A 19,110-nucleotide genomic window follows, 5' to 3' on the forward strand; every position below is an offset into this window, starting at 1 on the left:
TGTCTACAGAATTGGTTGCAATGGTTACAGTCTCTCCTATTTGGGACAAACGGGAATACCATTAGAGGTGACAATTTCCCAACACTGTTGCTCGATACGTATAGCACAGGCATCGACCATGATATTTAACCATACTAGAGCATGTAATGACTCAGCAAATTGGCAGGAAGCATAGTCAACTTCCCTAGTTCCTCTTGGCTTGAAAGGAATACTGTATAATCGGCAATTATTAAGCATGATAGGCTTTCATTACACAATATCAGTGATGGGTTGTTCAAATTAGATGCGGTTTTAGTTTAGGCAATAGTACACAGTCTAAAATCGGGCACTTATGCGAATTCATTAGACTGTCTGAAGTGCAGTGCCACACCGAAGAATTAGGGCATTTTTTCCTGCAGTTTCTGAAGGTTGAACCAGAGTTTGCCTCAGAATTAGGTGGGTTGAATAACCGTGGCCATTTTTCTTGTTATTACAGATGCCTCCCTCTTTAAATGACTATTTTAATCTTAATGAGCCCCATTTCCTTTACATAACTTTTAGAAGGCCCCCCTTTAAATGTTAACGTTTTCTCGTCCCCCTCCCCAATTAAATGGAGATGCTGTCCCGTGGGTGGCTACCCTAAAATTGCCACTGACTTCTATTTTTTTTTTTTTTTTTTTTTTTTTTTACACAGGGTTTGACAAGGTTAAGGATCCCTAGCTTTATTGACAGCTATTTACAGGTTAAGGATTCCTAACTTTATTGGCAAGCTAAGAGCTGTTACCTACATCAGCTCATTTGAAAGCATTTTTATTGTTATGAGACATACAAGTAGGGAACAGGATGAAGTTGGAGCCATCTGTGGGCCAGCATTTTCATTTGATCAACTGACGTTATCTCGTTGACATCATTATGCTGTACGAATGTGTTCCATACTCGAGTCATCCTGGGTATGTATGATCTCAGATGGAGTGATGTTCTGGAGAAGGGTACAGCCAGAGTGAAGTTGCTGCTTTCTGCCCGTCTTGTGGCATAAAAGCTTGTTTCACGCTGTCCTCGAAGTGGATCCAAGTGTGGTATTTTGACAATATTGGCCTTGTACATAACAGTAAGGCCACCCACATCCCTCCTATGTTGAAGGCTCTGCTGAAATGACAGATCTATCCAGGATGGGTCCAGGCGAGAGATGAGACGTCTTGCTCTGTTCTCTACTCTGTCAAGCAGTCGCAGATGAGAGGGGGGGCAGGCAAACCAAGAAAGTGGAGCATACTCAAGGTGTGAGCGTACTTGTGCCTCGTACAGGATCTTGCAACCCCTACTGTCAAGCAGATGCGAGATACGGCGAAGTGCTGTAAGCTTCCTGGCTGCCTTGTTTGCAAGATTTACAACATGGTTCTTCATGGTTAGTTTGGAGTCAAATTTCACCCCAAGGATATCAACTTCTTCTCCAGGTGCCAACATCGTCCCATTCATCCTTACTACTGCACCAGCATTACCATCATGGTGCCTAGAGACGATCATCATTTGCGTTTTCTCAGGTGCAAATGTTACTTGCCATCTATTTCCCCAAGCTGATATAGCTCTCAGCTGGTGATTGATGTAGCTTAGAGCAGCTGGCATTTCTTCTCTTGGGTAAGTGAATGTCAGTGTACAGTCGTCTGCATATGCATGTGATTCTGGGATGAGATGAAGAAGGTCGTTGAAGTAGACATTCCATAACAGTGGACCCAGCACACTTCCTTGTGGAACGCTTGCCCCAATAGGATGCCTTGCTGATTCCGTTCCATTGAGGACTACACTTAGAGATCTACCATGAAGGTAATCACTGAGGAGACATAGCGTAGAGCCTGCGATTCCCAGTGCTTGAAGTTTTGCTAAGAGGCCCTGGTGCCACACCCGGTCGAAAGCGCCAGCAATGTCCAGTGCTACCACACAGCTGACTTTGGATTCATCCAGTGACTGGTGCCACTTAGTGGAGAGGTTTAACAACAGATCAGCAGCAGAGTAACCTTTCCTGAAGCCATATTGACGATCACAAAGTAGTGAGTGGTAGTCAAAAAAATCTGTCATTTGTCTTGAGATTATTGTCTCAAGGATCTTACCAGTGATTGACAGGAGTGACACTGGTCTGTAGTTACTGATTTCTGCTCTGCTCTTCTTTTTGTGAACAGGGACTACATTTGCCTCTTTCCATGGAGAGGGCCATTTGCACTGTACTAGGCAGTGCTGAAAGATGCGAGTTAGAGGTGCTGCTAGCTCGTCTGCACATCTTCTCAACAATCTTGGGCTCAACTTGTCTGGGCCCACAGCCTTTTCCTGGTCAAGTGATTTAAGAAGGAAATGCACCTCCTCCTGCCTTATTGTCACCACTGACAGTTTTGACACAGTTCTTGCAGCTAGCCAAGGAGGGTCCCTTGCTGGATCAGGAACTTGCATTTTGGTAGCAAAGTGTTCAGCAAAGAGGTCCGCCTTCTCTTGACTACTAGTAGAGGTGGTCCCATCCTGTCGATTTAGAGGTGGAATAAGTTCATCAGGCAGATAACCTTGTCTGTCCTTGACCAGGGACCACCAGGTTTTGGAGCCTACCCTACCTGATGCTAACTTTCTTTTAGTGTCCACCTCCCATTTAGCAATGGCCCACTTTTGAACATCACCCATATGCCTACAGGCTTGCATGTGCAAGTTCCTGTTATAGGTGGTAGGATGTCTCTTATACCTTCGCCATGCTTTGTACTTAGCAGTAGCAGCCTCTCTACAACGAAAGCCAAACCAAGGCTGATCTGTAGGCTTTGTCACATATTGCCGGTGAGGAATGTGTTCTTGTTGCAGATTAAGGATGTGTCCAGTGAAGGCTTTCACTTGGTTGTCAACATCCCCCTGGAGAAGAGCATTCCAGTCGGTGGTGGCGAGCTCAGAGCAAAGGGCTGGCCAATTACCTCTTTCCCATAGCCAGGTTGTGCGTGTGGACTCCTCACCTCGTTCTGTTGGGATCTTAAGTGTGGTAAAAACAGCCTTGTGGTCAGACGATCCAACGTAGCCGAGGGGTTGACAAGTGACTATGCCTTCTGCCAGATCACTCACTACTGGGTCAAGGGAGGAGCCAGAGATATGAGTAGGGAAATCAACAAAGTTTCTCATGTCAAACACTGCAAGAAGGTCATCAAAGTCCCTCTGTATAAGGTGCTGGTTGAGGTCACCAACAATTATAATATGTTGACAGTTGTGTTGTAGCAGAAGGGAGTCAATATTTTCCATTAGGAAGTTGATAGGGTCTGCATGTTGCCACTGAGGTCTGTACATTGCACATGCTAGTACAGAGGTACTAGTGTTTATACAGAGCTTGAAGAACATCATTTCAAGATGTGTAGGGGTGGCAACATCTATGTGCTGGGCATGAACACTTTTAGAGAAGCACACAGCAACACCACCTCCTTGCCCTTGCCTGTCTCTTCTCATCCATGAGGTGTAGCCAGCAATTCTTGCAAAATTTTCTGGAGTCCTGTCATCCAAAAATGTTTCAACAACAGCTATCATGTCTGGACGTCGAGTGTTCACAAAGCTATGTGTGAGCTCTCCAACATTAGTAATGAAACCTCTAATGTTGGCCGACAGGATGCTGATAGACTGGCTCCTCATGATGAAGTGGTCAGCTTGAGGTGGTGGGTGTGTAGGGAATGTAAGGTGCCTGCCCTTGAGAGAGGTAGGGTACTGAGGCAGCTGCAGGGATGTAGGTCTGTGGTCTTGTATAAGGCCCAATCCCACCTGCTGGGCTGGGATAGGAGTAGCTAAGTGGGTGACGTGTGAGAGTGTTTACCAATTCAGAGATCCTGCTGGTTTGTTCTGAGAACAGGTCTCTAAACAGGTGGCCCTGTCTGTCAAGTTCCTTTTTCTTCCGACACTGGTCCTCCTTATGTCCTTTCTTGTAGCAGTAGTTACACCTGGTATCTCGCAGGCAGTTGTTGGCAGAGTGCCCCTTCCGGTGACAGCGAGAGCACAGCCTAGGTGCCTGGGAGGGTGGACTAGGATTTGTTGCACCTCCTGTGTTTCGCAGATTTGTCCTTAGATTCTGCCGCTGGAACTGTGTTAGTGGAGGGTGAGACGGCTGCAGATGTCTTCCTCCACCACGTCCTCCTCCACGTCCTCTACCCCGCCCTCTACCAGTTCTGACAGATGTGTCCCTGCTGTTCGTACTTCGGCGCAGTAGGTGATCAGGTGCAGTGATAGTTCCCTGATCACTAACTGCACCGTTCTCTGGTGGAGAAACTCCTGGCTCAGAACTTGCTGTCGAAACACTACTACCAGATTCTAGAATAGTATCGGCAGGTGTGCTGACAGGTGTAGGATCAGAGATGGTATGTGCACTGTCAAGTAGACTGGCAGTGGCTGAAGCAGAGATGTCAGGTGTAGGAGAATTAACAGATCCAAGGCTTCCCACGTTGCTGGGAAGAGGATTTGTTCCCTCTGTGGTGGTCAGAGGAATTGTGTTAGAATTCCCAAAGGTAGTGTTTTGAACTCTGCCAGTCTGTGGGACCTTAGCGATGACAGAATTCCACCAGTCGTTTACCCCTGAGTTAAGCTCAGATATCATAGTGGGGTGTCGCCGAATTTATGATTATTGCCACGATAATTTCGTTTAGGCTATTGCAACATCAATTCTTGTGAGATTTTTCTAATGCTGTGGGTGCTGGTGTGCCTGGGGCACTTCCGGTATCCTTCTCTCACTCTTACTCTCTCTCTCCCTCCCTCACTCACTCCATGTGAAGACGTCCTTTGGGAATGTACTTGCTTAGGATCAAAATAATTTTTGCAAAATTATTACATACACAAATTTTGGGTTGCCTTATTCGGCAAGAAGAGCGTTGCTATTTAAGCCAAAATAGCAAGTTTAACCTATTCGGCACGACATATTGATATATATATATATATATATATATATATATATATATATATATAACAACACTGCACTAGCCAAGGACTCGAACCCATGCTGCTTTGGCCTGCCTCATGGTGAGCGAAAACACATGACGCTCTAATCCACTGGACCATACGATCCTTAAGAGTAGCACATCCAGCAGAACTGGATGTTGTACTCGCTACACAAGGACACACGATGGTGTGGATAACTCTAGGTTAATTTCATTCTAGTCCCTGTTTGGTGTACTAGTACAACGAGCAGTATTTTATATTACTGTGACCACGAACGAGTGGTACTGATCAATAACAACGCTGCACTAGCCAAGGACTCGAACACATGCTTCTTCTATACCATTCCTATAATATTTCTATGATCCAGATTTCAACTTCTAATATCCTTTAACCCCAGTCCCTATGTTATCAGGTAATCTTGTGTACACATCAATGCATGGTTCAATGACAGCTAAACAAGTTATGTAACCATACACCAACTGATGTAGCATGGTGTTTTGGTGTGTAGACACCGGTCGAGCATCACCAATCCATCATGAGACCACCTTGCATAATAAGCAATCCTGTGATTTTGTAAAGCATTGTTTTATAAGGTTGTGTACAACAGTCTCTACTAAATAGCTATCGAGCTTGTATAACCCATAATTTGAGTTATATACGGTATTCCTGTCATGTTTCAAGAAGGAAGATTCAATTATGTTTCTTTCTATGACAGAACTGTTTGGTATTATAATTTGGGCAGCATCCCACCCCGGTGGGTGATTACAGGAACTAACGTGGTTAAAGATAGCGTTCGACTCCTGCCCTGTCCTGATTGAGTATTTATGTTGGGCTATTCTGGTTTCCAGAATTTTACCTATGAATGAGAGAGGACACTGAGTACATAGCACCTTGTAAACCCCACCAACTTTGTTGGAGGGAGTGTTTTTAATCAGCCTTTGTTTCACTGTCCCTGTGTTTTTGAAAGCAAGGTTTATATTGATCTTTTTTAATGCCTCACACAGGCAAACCAGGTTCTCATTGTTTGGTAAAACTGATACATTTTTCCTGGCCATCACTTCCTTAGGTTCAGTCCTGTAGAAAGTCTTTCTTGCTGACATTAGTGTTTTGTAGACAAAATCCCTAGGATATCTCAGTATTTTGGCTATGTTGAATATCTTGCTGATTTCGTCCTCTAAGTTCTCTGGACTGCAGATGCGCAAGACTCTCAAGAACATTGTGAGGAACACACTCCTTTTTACCCGAGTTCAGTAGGCTCAGCAGCATATAACATATCTAAATGGCTGGTTAAACTTCTAACTCCCTTGGTGGGTAATTTCCCCTGCCTTGAACAGAGATGTTAATGTACGTCAATATTCCAGCCTAGAGAAAGCAAGTGATTCGAAAAGGATCATCATTGGCTTGGCATCTCTTGTTTCAAACATTCTCATTATCCATCCTATCATTTTCTTTACAGTTGTGATTGTGGCATCACTCGTAAGTCCCTCACATTATTTTTTTTCATTCTGTTGTATAATCAGAGTTTGTAGTATACAGAGTTTTAATTATCTCCTCCAGTTTTCCATAACGGAGTAGTCGGGATTTGTCTTCATTGAACATCATATTGTTTTCCATTGCCCATTGGAAAACTTGGTTTATATCTTCTTGGAGGTTAAACGTGTCCTCAACAGAGGACAGTCTCATGCAGATCCTAGTATCGTCTGCAACGGATGACACGGTTCTGTGGATTACATCTCTGTCTATGTCTGACATGAGGACGAGGAAAAGGATGGGGGCGAGTACTGTGCCTTTTGGAACAGAGCTTTCCGCTGTAGCAGCTTCCGATTTAACTCTGTTTACCACTACTCATTGTGCTCGATTGGCTAGAAAGTTCAAGATCCATCTACCCACTTTACCAGTTATTGCTTTAGCACGTATTTTGTTCGCTATTATACCATGATCGCACGTGTCAGTCTTTTGCAAAGTCTGTGTATATTACACCTGCATTCTGTTTTTCTTCCAGTGCATCCAAGACCATATCATAGTGATCCAGTAGTTGCGAGAGGCTCGAGCGACCTGCTCTTAATGCATGTTGCCCTGGATTGTGCAACTTTTGGGAATCTAAGCTGTTTGCAATCGTGCTTCTTAGCAGTCCTTCAAAGATTTTTATGTGGGACAATAGAGCTATTGGTCTATAGTTCTTAGCTAATGCTTTGCTGCCACCTTCATGGAGTGAGGCTATATCCGTTGTTTTCAGTGACTGTGGAATTTCACCCACGTCTAAGCTCCTTCTCCTAGTATACTTAGGGCACACGAAAGGGAGTTTCATGCAGTTCTTAATGAACACAGTTCCACGAGTCTGGGCCTTGGACTGAGTACATGGGCATGTTGTCAATGGCGTTCTCAAAGTCTATTGGAGTTAAGGTAATGTCGGAAATTTGGCATACATTAATGGATTTTTGAGGCTCATTCATGAAAAATCATTTGGATTGCCGATCTTTAGACTGATTAGTGGCTTGCTAACACAGAGTCATATTGGGATTTCAGTATTTCACTCATTTCTTTCTTGTCATCTGTGTAAGTCCCATCTTGTTGAGCAACACTTCCCCTAATCGCTTTTAGCTCCTCCTATCTCTCCTGGGTCCTGGGTCCTTAAACTTAAGTTGGATTCTTTCCACTTCCCTGATCAGCACTTCCTTCCTTGTATCAGATAATCTAGCATACTTGAGGAGCTCAGTGATTCTTTGTAGTCTTCTGTAGAGGGAGCGTCTTTCTCCAATTTACTTCTCTTCTTTCTTAGGGGAATATGCCTAGAACATACTTCAGCTGCCAGAAAGTTGTTCAAGGTACTGGTTTGGATCCATGTTATTTAAGATATCTTCTCAACATGTTTCATTTAAGACATGGTTCACCTTTTTCTAGTTGATGTTCTTGGTGTTGAAGTTGTATTTAGTGAAGACACCTTCACAGCTGCGAGCTGTAATCGGAATTAATTGTTTTTGATATTATATTTCTTACCAGTTGCTCATTATCTGTGAAGATAAGGTCAAATGTGTTTTTCAGTCTTGTTTGCTCCACTATCTGCTAACTTAGGGTGTGTTTATTGCAGAGATTTAGTAACTCATGTGTGTGTGACATTTCATCTGTGCTGCCTCCAGGGATTGTTTCTGCTATAACATTATTTGTTACGTTCTTCCATTTTGTATGTCTTAGGTTGAAATCACCAAGCAGTAAGATGTTTGGGGATGGAGCTGGAAGGCTTTCCAGGCAGTCATCAATTTTCTGTAGCTGTTCCTTGAACAGCTGGGAGGTTGCATCTGGTGGCATATATACAGTCACGATGACTAGGTTCTGGTTATCTTTATTGTTAGAACTTCAACTACATCATTTGTGGTGTTCAGCATTTCTGTGCAGATGAGCGATTCTGACATACAGACCAACCCCCCATTGTTTCCTGTTTTTTTCTGTTGTATCTAAAAAGGTTATACTCATTTATCCATATTTCGTTGTCAAAGTGATCTTTTGTGTGGGTTTCTGTGAAGGCTACAAACATCGCATTTGACTCCTCTTGAAGTTGACTGATAAAAGGTATTTTGTTGTTGGTGGATGGCTTAAGGCTCTGTGTATCAGCAAATATAAACGAGGTAGTAGTCTGTGTTTGTTGGGGGATTTTGTTATTGGCATCAGTAGCTGTGGTTCTGGAAGGCCATGGGAAGCCACTGGTTGTGCCTCCAGTCTAACGAGGCTCCAAGGTAGTCGACTGTTTTTGTTATTTCCTTCCATTTTGTTTCTTCTTTTACTGCCACTAAAAATTCACTTGGAGTGGGATTGTCTTATGAGGTCTGTACCTCCTGGTCCATTTTAAATGGTGTTGTAGCACTGCTTTTGGAGGACCGAAGAGTGACACATTTTTGGGTGAAAGAATCTGCAGGAAGGAGAACGACACACTCCTTTAGACAGGCGGTCACGACACTTTTTGGGATGCTCATAGATGCATGTCCCATTTGTTTTTTCTGATGTTCCATGCTTACAGATGATCGGGCCCTGATCCATCGGGAGGCCTGGTCATGGACCGGGCCGCGGGGGCGTTGTTCCCCGGAATAACCTCCAGGTAACCTCCAGGTATGCCCCAAATATAGAATTTGCATAATTTCGCTTTTGGCAGGGTAGAGCTTTTAGTAGGTGTGTTCTCAATCTGTACAGTTTCTAGGACTTCATTATAATCCTCAATAGCCAAGCCAGGGCTACGCCCTCCTAGCTGTGCGGGCTAAGTGTTTTTTTTTTTTTTTTTGTATTGCTTACAAGGATCAGTTATTAATGTTACTAAATGATTTAAGCCTCATGTAAGATGACACTTGGCGGGAGAGAGAGAACAGTAGTGGCGGGGGATGGTTAGGCCTTTTTGGTCTAGTGTTTTATGTTACGTAATAAATCAAAAATACTATAAAAAAAATCTCTTGAACGGAGGAAAGAAGGGCCTAGCACTCTGCAGTCTGGTTGGTGGTTTATTCCACTCCCCTGGTTAAGATTATGCGAAGCCTGACCACAACTCACAACCTTCCCACTACCCACAAAAACTATAACATGACTTGCTCCTCGTCCTCCTCAATCCATTCATAAACTTGTTTGACTCATTTCCAACGTAAACAGAGTGAAACAGCCAACACTGCACCTTGAGAAACTAGATCCTAAAGTTCCTTGTAAAGATTGTTAAAAATGCAGTCAGCCGAGCCCTCATTCACCTTGGCCAGCCAAGGGTCAACAACTTGCCGAGTGCGAAAAGTATTCCCCCAGTACGCTCACTCCTCGAAATAACACAAAAAGAGCAGAGTAGAAACATGACTTGCCTGAGGTTCATTCACAAACTCACCACTACCACTCTCCAGCAGCTACATTGATACCAGACAGCTACTATGGTGAAGACTCTCCTTGGATAATACTCATTTTCATGGTGGAAAACAAAACATAGAGTTTTGTGAAGATCACACAAGTAAATAATTAAGGATCCTAACAACAGCCATTCGGAAACACTTGTTTGTTCCACAGCATATAAAAATGTTATTCCAAAGTCAACACCAAGGAGTTCTTAGGGTTGTCTGGGGCGTGAGGGTCAATAGGAGGTGGCAACAGTGGACAAGAGGCAAGTGCGGCCATCAACCTGACGGGAACCACTTCGCCAAACACGCCACTCAGAACCTGTTTGGTATGCAGTCGTAAAGAGCAATTCAGTGGTGAGAGGTGGACCCGAAAGTCTTCCTACTAGACAGACGTGTTTCTGGACCCTGTTATGTGTGAGAAACTCCCGCACACCTGCTGCAACTACAACGTAAACACAGAGTACCTCTGGTATTTATGTGCCCGGTCTCATTAAGAAAGGTGACTCAGTGCTAGTGAAGGGTTTTTGACCAGACAAACTGGAATTTCGCTCCTCTTCCTCGGGTTAAACATGATTACTTCCAATTCCCAGATGCTGCATGATCCCGTATTTTTAAGTTGTTTCTTATGAATATAATAATACTTGGTGTGAAAACATTCTAAGTGGGAGTCAGACGACGAATGGTCACTAAAAGAGTAATGTTCGCTGCTGCTTTTAAGAGCTGTGCTCTTGCAGCTCTGCCTAAGGACACACTTCCCTAGTGACCGCTTGATCACAAAGGTTGTTTCGGCCCGCGGCTTGCTGGCCTACATAGCTATGGCATCATGGACGATCCATCACATTTTAAAAGACTTTTGAGTACCGGAGCTCTGGTTCTATCATGGGTATGGCGAGACGTGCTGGCAAGTCTCCTTACACCTGCTGTCTCTATGCACCTAGCAGTAAACAGGAACCTTTGTGTTAATCTACTGTTGTGGATGACATTCTGCGGGAAAGAAATAGTTTGCCTTAGAACAAGAATATGAAATAATCCGGTGAACAGAAACTGCTGTTAGCCAGTAATTTCAGCGACATAAAATGTCCTTCACTGAGTTACGGTAATGTATAAATCAACGAGATGGCCTTTGAGAATTTTAAATGTACAAACTATCAGAAATATTATCTATTTATGTTCTATATAATTTTCAAAGTTCTTAATAGCTATCTTAGTAATTTAAATATTATGGTGAGTCCTTTTCTAAGAAAACGTTTCATTATGACTAATATTTTATACGCACAACTAAACCAGATAATGTTTTATTTTGAAGTCGGGAGTTCAGGTTCACGAGGAACAGAAGCGTCATGTGTTTCCTCTACGAATGGTAGTTTAGCCGTGAATTGTTCCAGCCACGGAACTGTAACTTTTATTCTTGTATTTTATTTTCGTTCTCAGTTCTTCCCCTAACAGACTAGTTGCCATCGCATTGTTCTTTGCAATAGAAGTATATAAAGAAAGAAATAATAATGTTCATTCCTTGTTTACGAGTGAGGAAACAACCACTACATAATAAATGAAAGTGTATTAAGGGCAAATAATAATAATAATAATAATAATCTTTAATTCTACAAGTACATCACACAACTATTATAGACCCAACTGACATAATTGGCATACTATATAGAAAGTCCCTGGGTAATGCGTAGCATTTCTGGCAACTTAGGTTAATCTTATTTCCCAGCATGAGACCCACAGCAGTCATCTAACACACAGGTACTACTTATTGCTAGGTGAACAGGGGCAGTAGGTTAAGGAAACATGCCCAGCGTTTCACCGGTGCCGTGATGAATCCCCGGATTCTCAGTGTGTGAGATGAGGACGTTGTCAACCAAACCACGATATAGTATAATAACATACTGTTAAATTGTTAAAGGAATTAGAATAAGCTAAATTTCTAAGACATGATTAAGTATTCTCATGGATACTGATAGAGTGCAGGACCAAAACAATGTACCAGACATTGTTGCCTCTTAGCTGGGCGCCTGCGCGGCCGCGCAATAGCCAGTCTTGTGCTGCACACATTCTCACCTATATATTTGTAGTTTAAATACTTCTTATATACCTGTGGGCTAGAGCTATGTCTACAGTACCATTGAAAACTATATTATCATTATACACAGCGTTTGTATGTACCTGCAGTAGACACGCATATTACTGATATACTCTTTCATATGATAACATTCGCTCCGCACATGAGTGGAAAAAATAAAGAAAACATTGATTCGAATTTTGCTCCAGCATAAAAGGAAAGGTCGGGATAGTCTTCTGATCTCTTGATCTACATATTTACATACTCTAACATATTTCAAATGTGTAATAAGTAATTTCGAAAAACGTTATTGCTATCTTGATGCCGGTGAGGAACTGTATCTGTTTTCCCTTCTTTAGATCGAACCTGATAACCTGTCACTTCCCAGGAGCAGCAGCAGCACAGTGAGAAATCACTGAGAGGTGTGCATGCAAATATATGCATGAAAACTGTTTACTCCTGTCAGGTAATGTACTGTCCAGTGTGTAGATGAATGTTCACCTTCACCTTTGTAAGGACTGATGAAAGCCACTGTGTGGCGAAACGTTTCCTCAGTAAAGATACCCAAGTGCTGCACATGTGTCTAATTTATCAACTGTCCAGTGTAACTTAACTCGGTGATTTTTCACAGGTGCGGATCCAGAAATTGTCAGAGAAAGGAGCCATCCTTGCCTGTTTCAATAAAGGGAGGATATACCTCCAAAAAGGCGATATTTTGTGAATTAATGGATTTTGAACGGTAAAAAAATTATGGAATTAGTAACAATTTATTGAGTGATACTAATTAATGCAAATAATAATTAATTGTTGTCCATTTTCTTCCAAAAGCAATCTTTCGGAGTGGCCCGGGGAGGGTCACTTATTGGTTCTGATGTCAAGAAATTTTATTATGCATAGTTGTAGTAACAATTACATAAATAATAATGCAATTCGAAGACTCACGGTAGCCCAGTGCTCTTTCTTAATGAACCAAGAAAGGCCATGGCCCCACTGCCCCCATTCTCTCCCCTGGGTCGGCCTCTAGATAGTCTCCAGTGATTCATACAGCATCGACCCGTAGGTCTTCGTTGATATTAATATACACAGGGAAGCTTGTCTCTCAATACATATAAATTTCTCTTTATGAACGTGGGCTGTATTAGACAAAACGGGGAGTTTTCTGTATATGTATGTGTAAGAGAATTTTGCTCATCATTCTTTTTCCTCTTACGACTGGTGCCTTGAATCTGACTCTCTGATGAACAGCTGGGTTTCATATGCAACAAGAAGGAATAACTTTGCTCATTTCTGTGACAAGCGTATTTATGTATCTTGATCCTAATAGAAACACCTCTAGCAATCTCCTGGCCATACGTCTTGTCACAATGTCCACATAGGATGGTATAGACACTAGTAGTAAATTTTGAGGAAATAATATAGGCCCCTTTCTGATGAGATTTTCAATCGAATCAATAGCTCTCGTGTACACGCGTAGGAAATGCTCTACGGGTGCTGTTTGCCTTATCACCAAACTGGAGAAGTAAATACCTTTTTTGATGCGTATTTTGAAAGCGTATCAAAGATGGTCTTAGCTCTTCGTCTACAGTCGTGTATGAAAGACGTGGTTTAGTGAAAACGTACTTGGGAAGACTGGACCATCAATGCACATGTAGCAGATAGCTAAAATAATGCCTGGGATTGATCCACAGAAACATTTGTTGAAATTAAATGAAGCCCAGCTAGTTAAAAGATAACTAGATTTAAGCAGTTTAGAAGCATTCCTAATAGTAGTAACTTAAGGTAGTGAAGGAAGCAGGAAGGTTTAACAAAGTGCCACGTTGGCACATATGCTTCTTGAACACGTATAGACCCACTCACCTCGGCACAACCATCAAGTGACCTCAAGATAGGTCAGCTTACCTGACATCATTAAAGTTCGGCATCTTTCCAAGCACATTCATTTGTCATGTCCTCTGTACACTTGGCACCAACAAGGTCCCAGGACCGAAACCTATTCACAATAAAATGTCAAGTGTTTCCTCAAGTGTCTTTAACCACAAGTTGTCGGTGTAATACGTAAGATTTTCACTGTATACATATTACAGTACTTAAGAAAATATTTCCCACAAATGTTAAATAACATATATTTTAATTAGGAGTGAAAGTTCTTATATTATAAATATGACAGATTAAAATGGAAACATAACTAATAATATTAAAGATGAGATTAATTGATTGTTTGTACCGTATCTTGATTTCGGAAGAGGTTTTCATGTGATCCCTTCAGGCGGAAGTTTCTTGATGCTCATGAACTGCTCTCTAGCCAAATAATTTAAGCTACCCTTCCCTTCTTTGGATCAACCATTTTACCATCTCTGTATGGCCCTTCAAGGTTAGCGCTTCCTCTTGAAAATGACTATGCAGGGAGATACAGCTGCAATAACCTCTTGGCAGGATAAGTGGATGATGAGGCTTAATCTTAGTAAGTGCCATATGCTAACAATAGGGAGAGGTTCAAAAGACTTCTTCGGAATTATAGATTAGCTGGGGAACGTATAGAAGAATCAGACTGTGGGAGATTTCATGGGATATTAATTCAGAATTCTCTATCATTTGATAGACAAATTTGGGAAGTGGTCAGAACAGCCTATGCTTTACTAGCAAATATAATGATAGCATTCAGGATCATAAATAGAGAAATGCTTACGAAGATATATGCATAGCATGTGAGATCTGAAGTCACATATGGAATATCTCTTCGGAGTCAATATTTCCAGAACTAAACATTAAATACGTAGAATAAAGAATGCACAGTTGCAATAGTCTCTTAACTGGCCGGGAGAGAATTGTGAATTTTTTAAAATAATGCAATTACCTTAGAAGAGAGAGGGAGAGAGAGAGAGAGACACACACACACAGAGATAGACAGACAGAAGACAGACAAAACGACAGGCAGAAAGAAAGGCACAGAGTAATAAGTAGCTTTAGTTCTGGGATTATAAGCTTTACCAAGAGATTTAGTAAATGTTTAGGTCTCCCTGTAATGAAAAGCAGAAAAGAATAATACTTATGTTAAGGAGTAAACATTGATGTGGCATACCGGTGTAATAACATGAAGAGATTAGTAATCATGACAAAGACTAATAATAACTGACAATATTTTTTATTTGCAAGCTCTGACTAAATAATTTAAAAGTATTCTGACAAGAATGGACTTTAACCACAATAAAATTTCTAACAAATGTAAATTGATTGCTTAATCTATTAGACATTCTTATGAAGGGATGTATTGTTTAATCACTTCATGTGTTACAAGTTATAAACTGAAATATTTGTTTGAATTGTATGTGTGTATGTGTGTGTGAGAGAGAGAGAGAGAGAGAGAGAGAGAGAGTGTGTGTGTGTATTACGAACACAGGTAAAGAATGGCCTGTAACCTAGTCGTAATGCCTTTTTTGGAGCAATCAAACTCAGAAGTATTATTTAACTTGTATTTCCTTCACCAGATATGTACACAATTATGTACACTATGTACAGGAGTAGAATATAAGTGTACCACACGGTGACAAAGACTGGCAACCAACTAAGTAAGCAAGTCTAGCAAATGTTGACCACGAGTGAACCACATCGCCTCAGCAATTGGTGGGCTCGCCTGTGACTGGACAATGAATTAAAGGACTGATTTCAAGACGGGTACCCTAAAAAATCGTTAAACACTGGTCAACAACCAAAATGCTTCTGTGACCAGAGAAGCAATTTCTAACTAATTTTAGATCACTGATAATAAATAGCATGGTTAAATATTGCTTTACTACTCAATATACACCTACGTGTCACAACAGGTTCCAACAGGCTTGCGTCAGTGTGTTTCTTACCACACTCACAGTCTCACTAACCTTCATTATTGTTCCAGCAGTCATAGAAGGTGATTGTGATGTGCGAGATTATATTTTGAGGTGAAAGGTAGGCGATTTTCTTAGCCAAACACTTTTTAAACATAATAAATATTCACTGAGCAAGCTATTGATATGCATGTGAGGCATATTATATTAATTTTATTTTCGTACTGAATGATATCAATACTTCTGCTTAACTGTTATGCTCTGTATTATAATGATAAATTAATGAATAAGTTTTCTGTTTATCTTCCAATTGTTTTTCTTCTTCTCTCAGATGCCTCATACTTGTGTGAAAAAGGCGGACAACTGTTCCATTTGTGGTGAGGTGACCTGTGCATTACAGAAGCGCCGTATAACTGCTATGGTTAGAAAGGCATATCACTTATATTTTGGATGCAAGATTGGCAGCCAAGATAAGAACTAGGCTCCACAAATATGCTGCAACAATTGTGTTACAAACCTTCGCCAATGGTTGAACAGGAAGAGGAAAGGAATGCCTTTTGCTGTGCCAGTGACATGGCGGGAGCCAATTGATCATGCCAACAATTGTTATTTCTGCAGGGTACCTCCATGACGAAAGGGCTTGTCAAAGATAAAAAGGGGTCCATTGAATATCCAAACATTCCATCAGCTATTCACCCAGTTCCACATAGAGAAGGTCTACCTGTTCCTGATGCACAAACTTCGGTTTCCATCGAGTCACATGAAGACAGTGGTGAGGAGGAAGAAGAAAAGGATAACAGTGCTGGATTACAGGGTGACCGAAACTTAGATGAAGCACACACCTCTAGGCCACATGCCATAACAAAAGGGGAACACCATGACCTTGTCAGGGATCTGGAACTACCCAAAAATAAGGCAAAGCTGCGAGGCTCTCGTCTTCAATAGTGGAATATCCTAGCAGCTGATGTGAAGATTTCAAAATTTCGTGACCGTCAGCTGCAGTTCAACGAATTCTTCGTAATGAAAGGTGATTTAGTGGCCTGCAACAATATTAATGGTCCGATGGAAGCACTTGGCATCGACTACATACTAAGTCAAAAACGAGTCTGAAAGGTTGTCTTGCTGCATAACGGCAATAGTAAACCATCAGTTCCTGTGGGCTATGTACCACATATGAAAGAAACTTATGAGAATATAAAGTACATGTTGCAATGCATGAAATATGATGAACATCAATGGCAGCTCTGTGGTGACTTAAAGCTTATTGCTCTTGTGATGGGCTTGCAGGGCGGATACATCAAGTACTGCTGCTTTCTCTGTGAGTGGGACAGCCGTGCAAGGGGTTCCCACTACATCAGGAGAGACTGGCCACCTCGTCAGTCATAGGAGCCTGGGATGAAAAATGTACAACATCCACCTCTCATTGAACCAAACAAAATTTTGTTACCACCACTACACATAAAACTGAGGCTAATGAAAAACTTTCTGGCAGCAACAGACAAATCCGGTCAGGGATTAAAGTATTTAATATCAAAATTTCTCTCACTGAGCAACGCTAAGAGAGGGAGCTTTCAATGGTCCTCAGATTCGGGAGCTTCTTAAAGATGGTGACTTTGAATCAGACCTTCAAGGGGAGGAGAAAGCTGCATGGGAAGCGTTCTAGTGGAGAAGGGAATTCTCGGAAACAGATGGAAAGGCAACTATGAAGAATTGGTGGAAAACCTCATCAAGGCTCACAAGAACATGGGATATAACATGTCACTTATAATCCGCTTTTTTTGGACTCACATTTAGGTTTTTTTTCCAGCGAACTGTGGGGCAGTTAGTGACGAACATGGTGAAAGGCTTCACAAGATATTTCAACCATGGAAAAATGGTACCAGGGCAAAAGGGATACAAGAATCCTTGCCCACTATAAGCATCAAGCAAAAAGGCAGAGAGTAGGTACGGATTAGAGTTTAAAAAATACTGACACATATTGCATGAAATAATAAAATAATCAAATATTACATGTCTCTTATCTTTAAATCTATAGTCAATAAGCATTTTTCAGGGTGGTATTTGGATTCAGGATATGAAAATACATAAGAATTAACTAATCTCATTTAAGAAGCATACAAATTTTTAAAAATTATTGACCAGTATCAGACTGAAGAAAGATCGACAAGAGCTTATAAATAATGACTAGGATTTCTTTGAGGAGAAGGCAAGAAATTTAGGGCTATTTTCAGAGAAGTCAGGGTGGCTACCAGCGAACCAGGGAGCACTGGACATAACACATACAAGTGGGAAAGAGGCGAACATGCTACTATGTACACCAGATTCCTCAAAGGCATTGGCACCACATAATATCTCTCCGTAGGTTTTGAGAAAAGAGGCAGAGATTCAATGTAACCACCTTCAACAAGTTAATCGAAACAGAGCAATTTGCGGAAGTGTGAAGGGAAGCAAGTGTAGTTCCATTATTTAATAAATGATACTGAGACATAGCGTTGAACTGCAGGCTAGTATCACTGACACGCATTGTACATAAGAATATGCAGAAGTTTCTAAGGCGAAGCGTGGTGGTGCATCTAGAAAGGAGTGAGTTCATACATGACAACCAGATAGATATGATAATCCTGCCTCACAAATCTACTGGAGTTCTACGACAAGATAACAGAAGGCAGGAGAGAGAGAGAGAGAGAGAGAGAGAGAGAGAGAGAGAGAGAGAGAGAAAGAGAAAGAGAGAGAGAGAGACAGAGACAGACAGACAGAGAGGCATGTATAGAAAGCTCTTGACACTGTACCACACAAGAGAGTGGGAAAAAAGCTTGAGACGCATATAGAAATAACATTGGAGCACCACAGTGGATCAACGAATAACAGGAAGGAAACAACGAGTGACTGTTTGCAAAAGTGTCGGAATGGGTGCAGGTGACGAATGGGGTTCCATAAAGATCACTACTAAGACCGGTCCCACTCTTGTATTCGTGAATGACATGATGGAAGGGAACAATTCTGAGGTATCATTGTTTCCACATATCAAACTAATGAGGAAAATACAAGCAAATGAGGACCAGGAAAGGCTGCAAATGAATGTAGACTGCAGATCTGGCCTGTTAAGTGGCTACTGGAACTGAACCCAGTCATGTACAAAAGTTATGTAGTCTGGGGAATGGCAAAGAAGACCGCAAACGGATTACAGGCTTAATGGGCATAGGCTGCTAACTTCACACCTTGAAGTGAGTATTGTACCTGGGACATTGCGTAAGGCACTTATCTGCCGAATAACTGCTGCAGCAAATATGCCTCTGTCATATCTTAGACGCGCTTTCAGAAATCTAAGGTGTCATTCACCACACTGTATACAGTGTACGTCAAGCATATATTTAAGTACGCATTACAGGTACGGGACCTAGGTCTCGTCAAACATGTCAAGAACTATGAGAAAGTGCAGAAGTTAAGGAAACTCAACCTGATG

Source organism: Cherax quadricarinatus, chromosome 34, assembly GCF_038502225.1.
Source record: "Cherax quadricarinatus isolate ZL_2023a chromosome 34, ASM3850222v1, whole genome shotgun sequence".
In the NCBI taxonomy this organism is placed as follows: Eukaryota; Metazoa; Arthropoda; class Malacostraca; order Decapoda; family Parastacidae; genus Cherax; species Cherax quadricarinatus.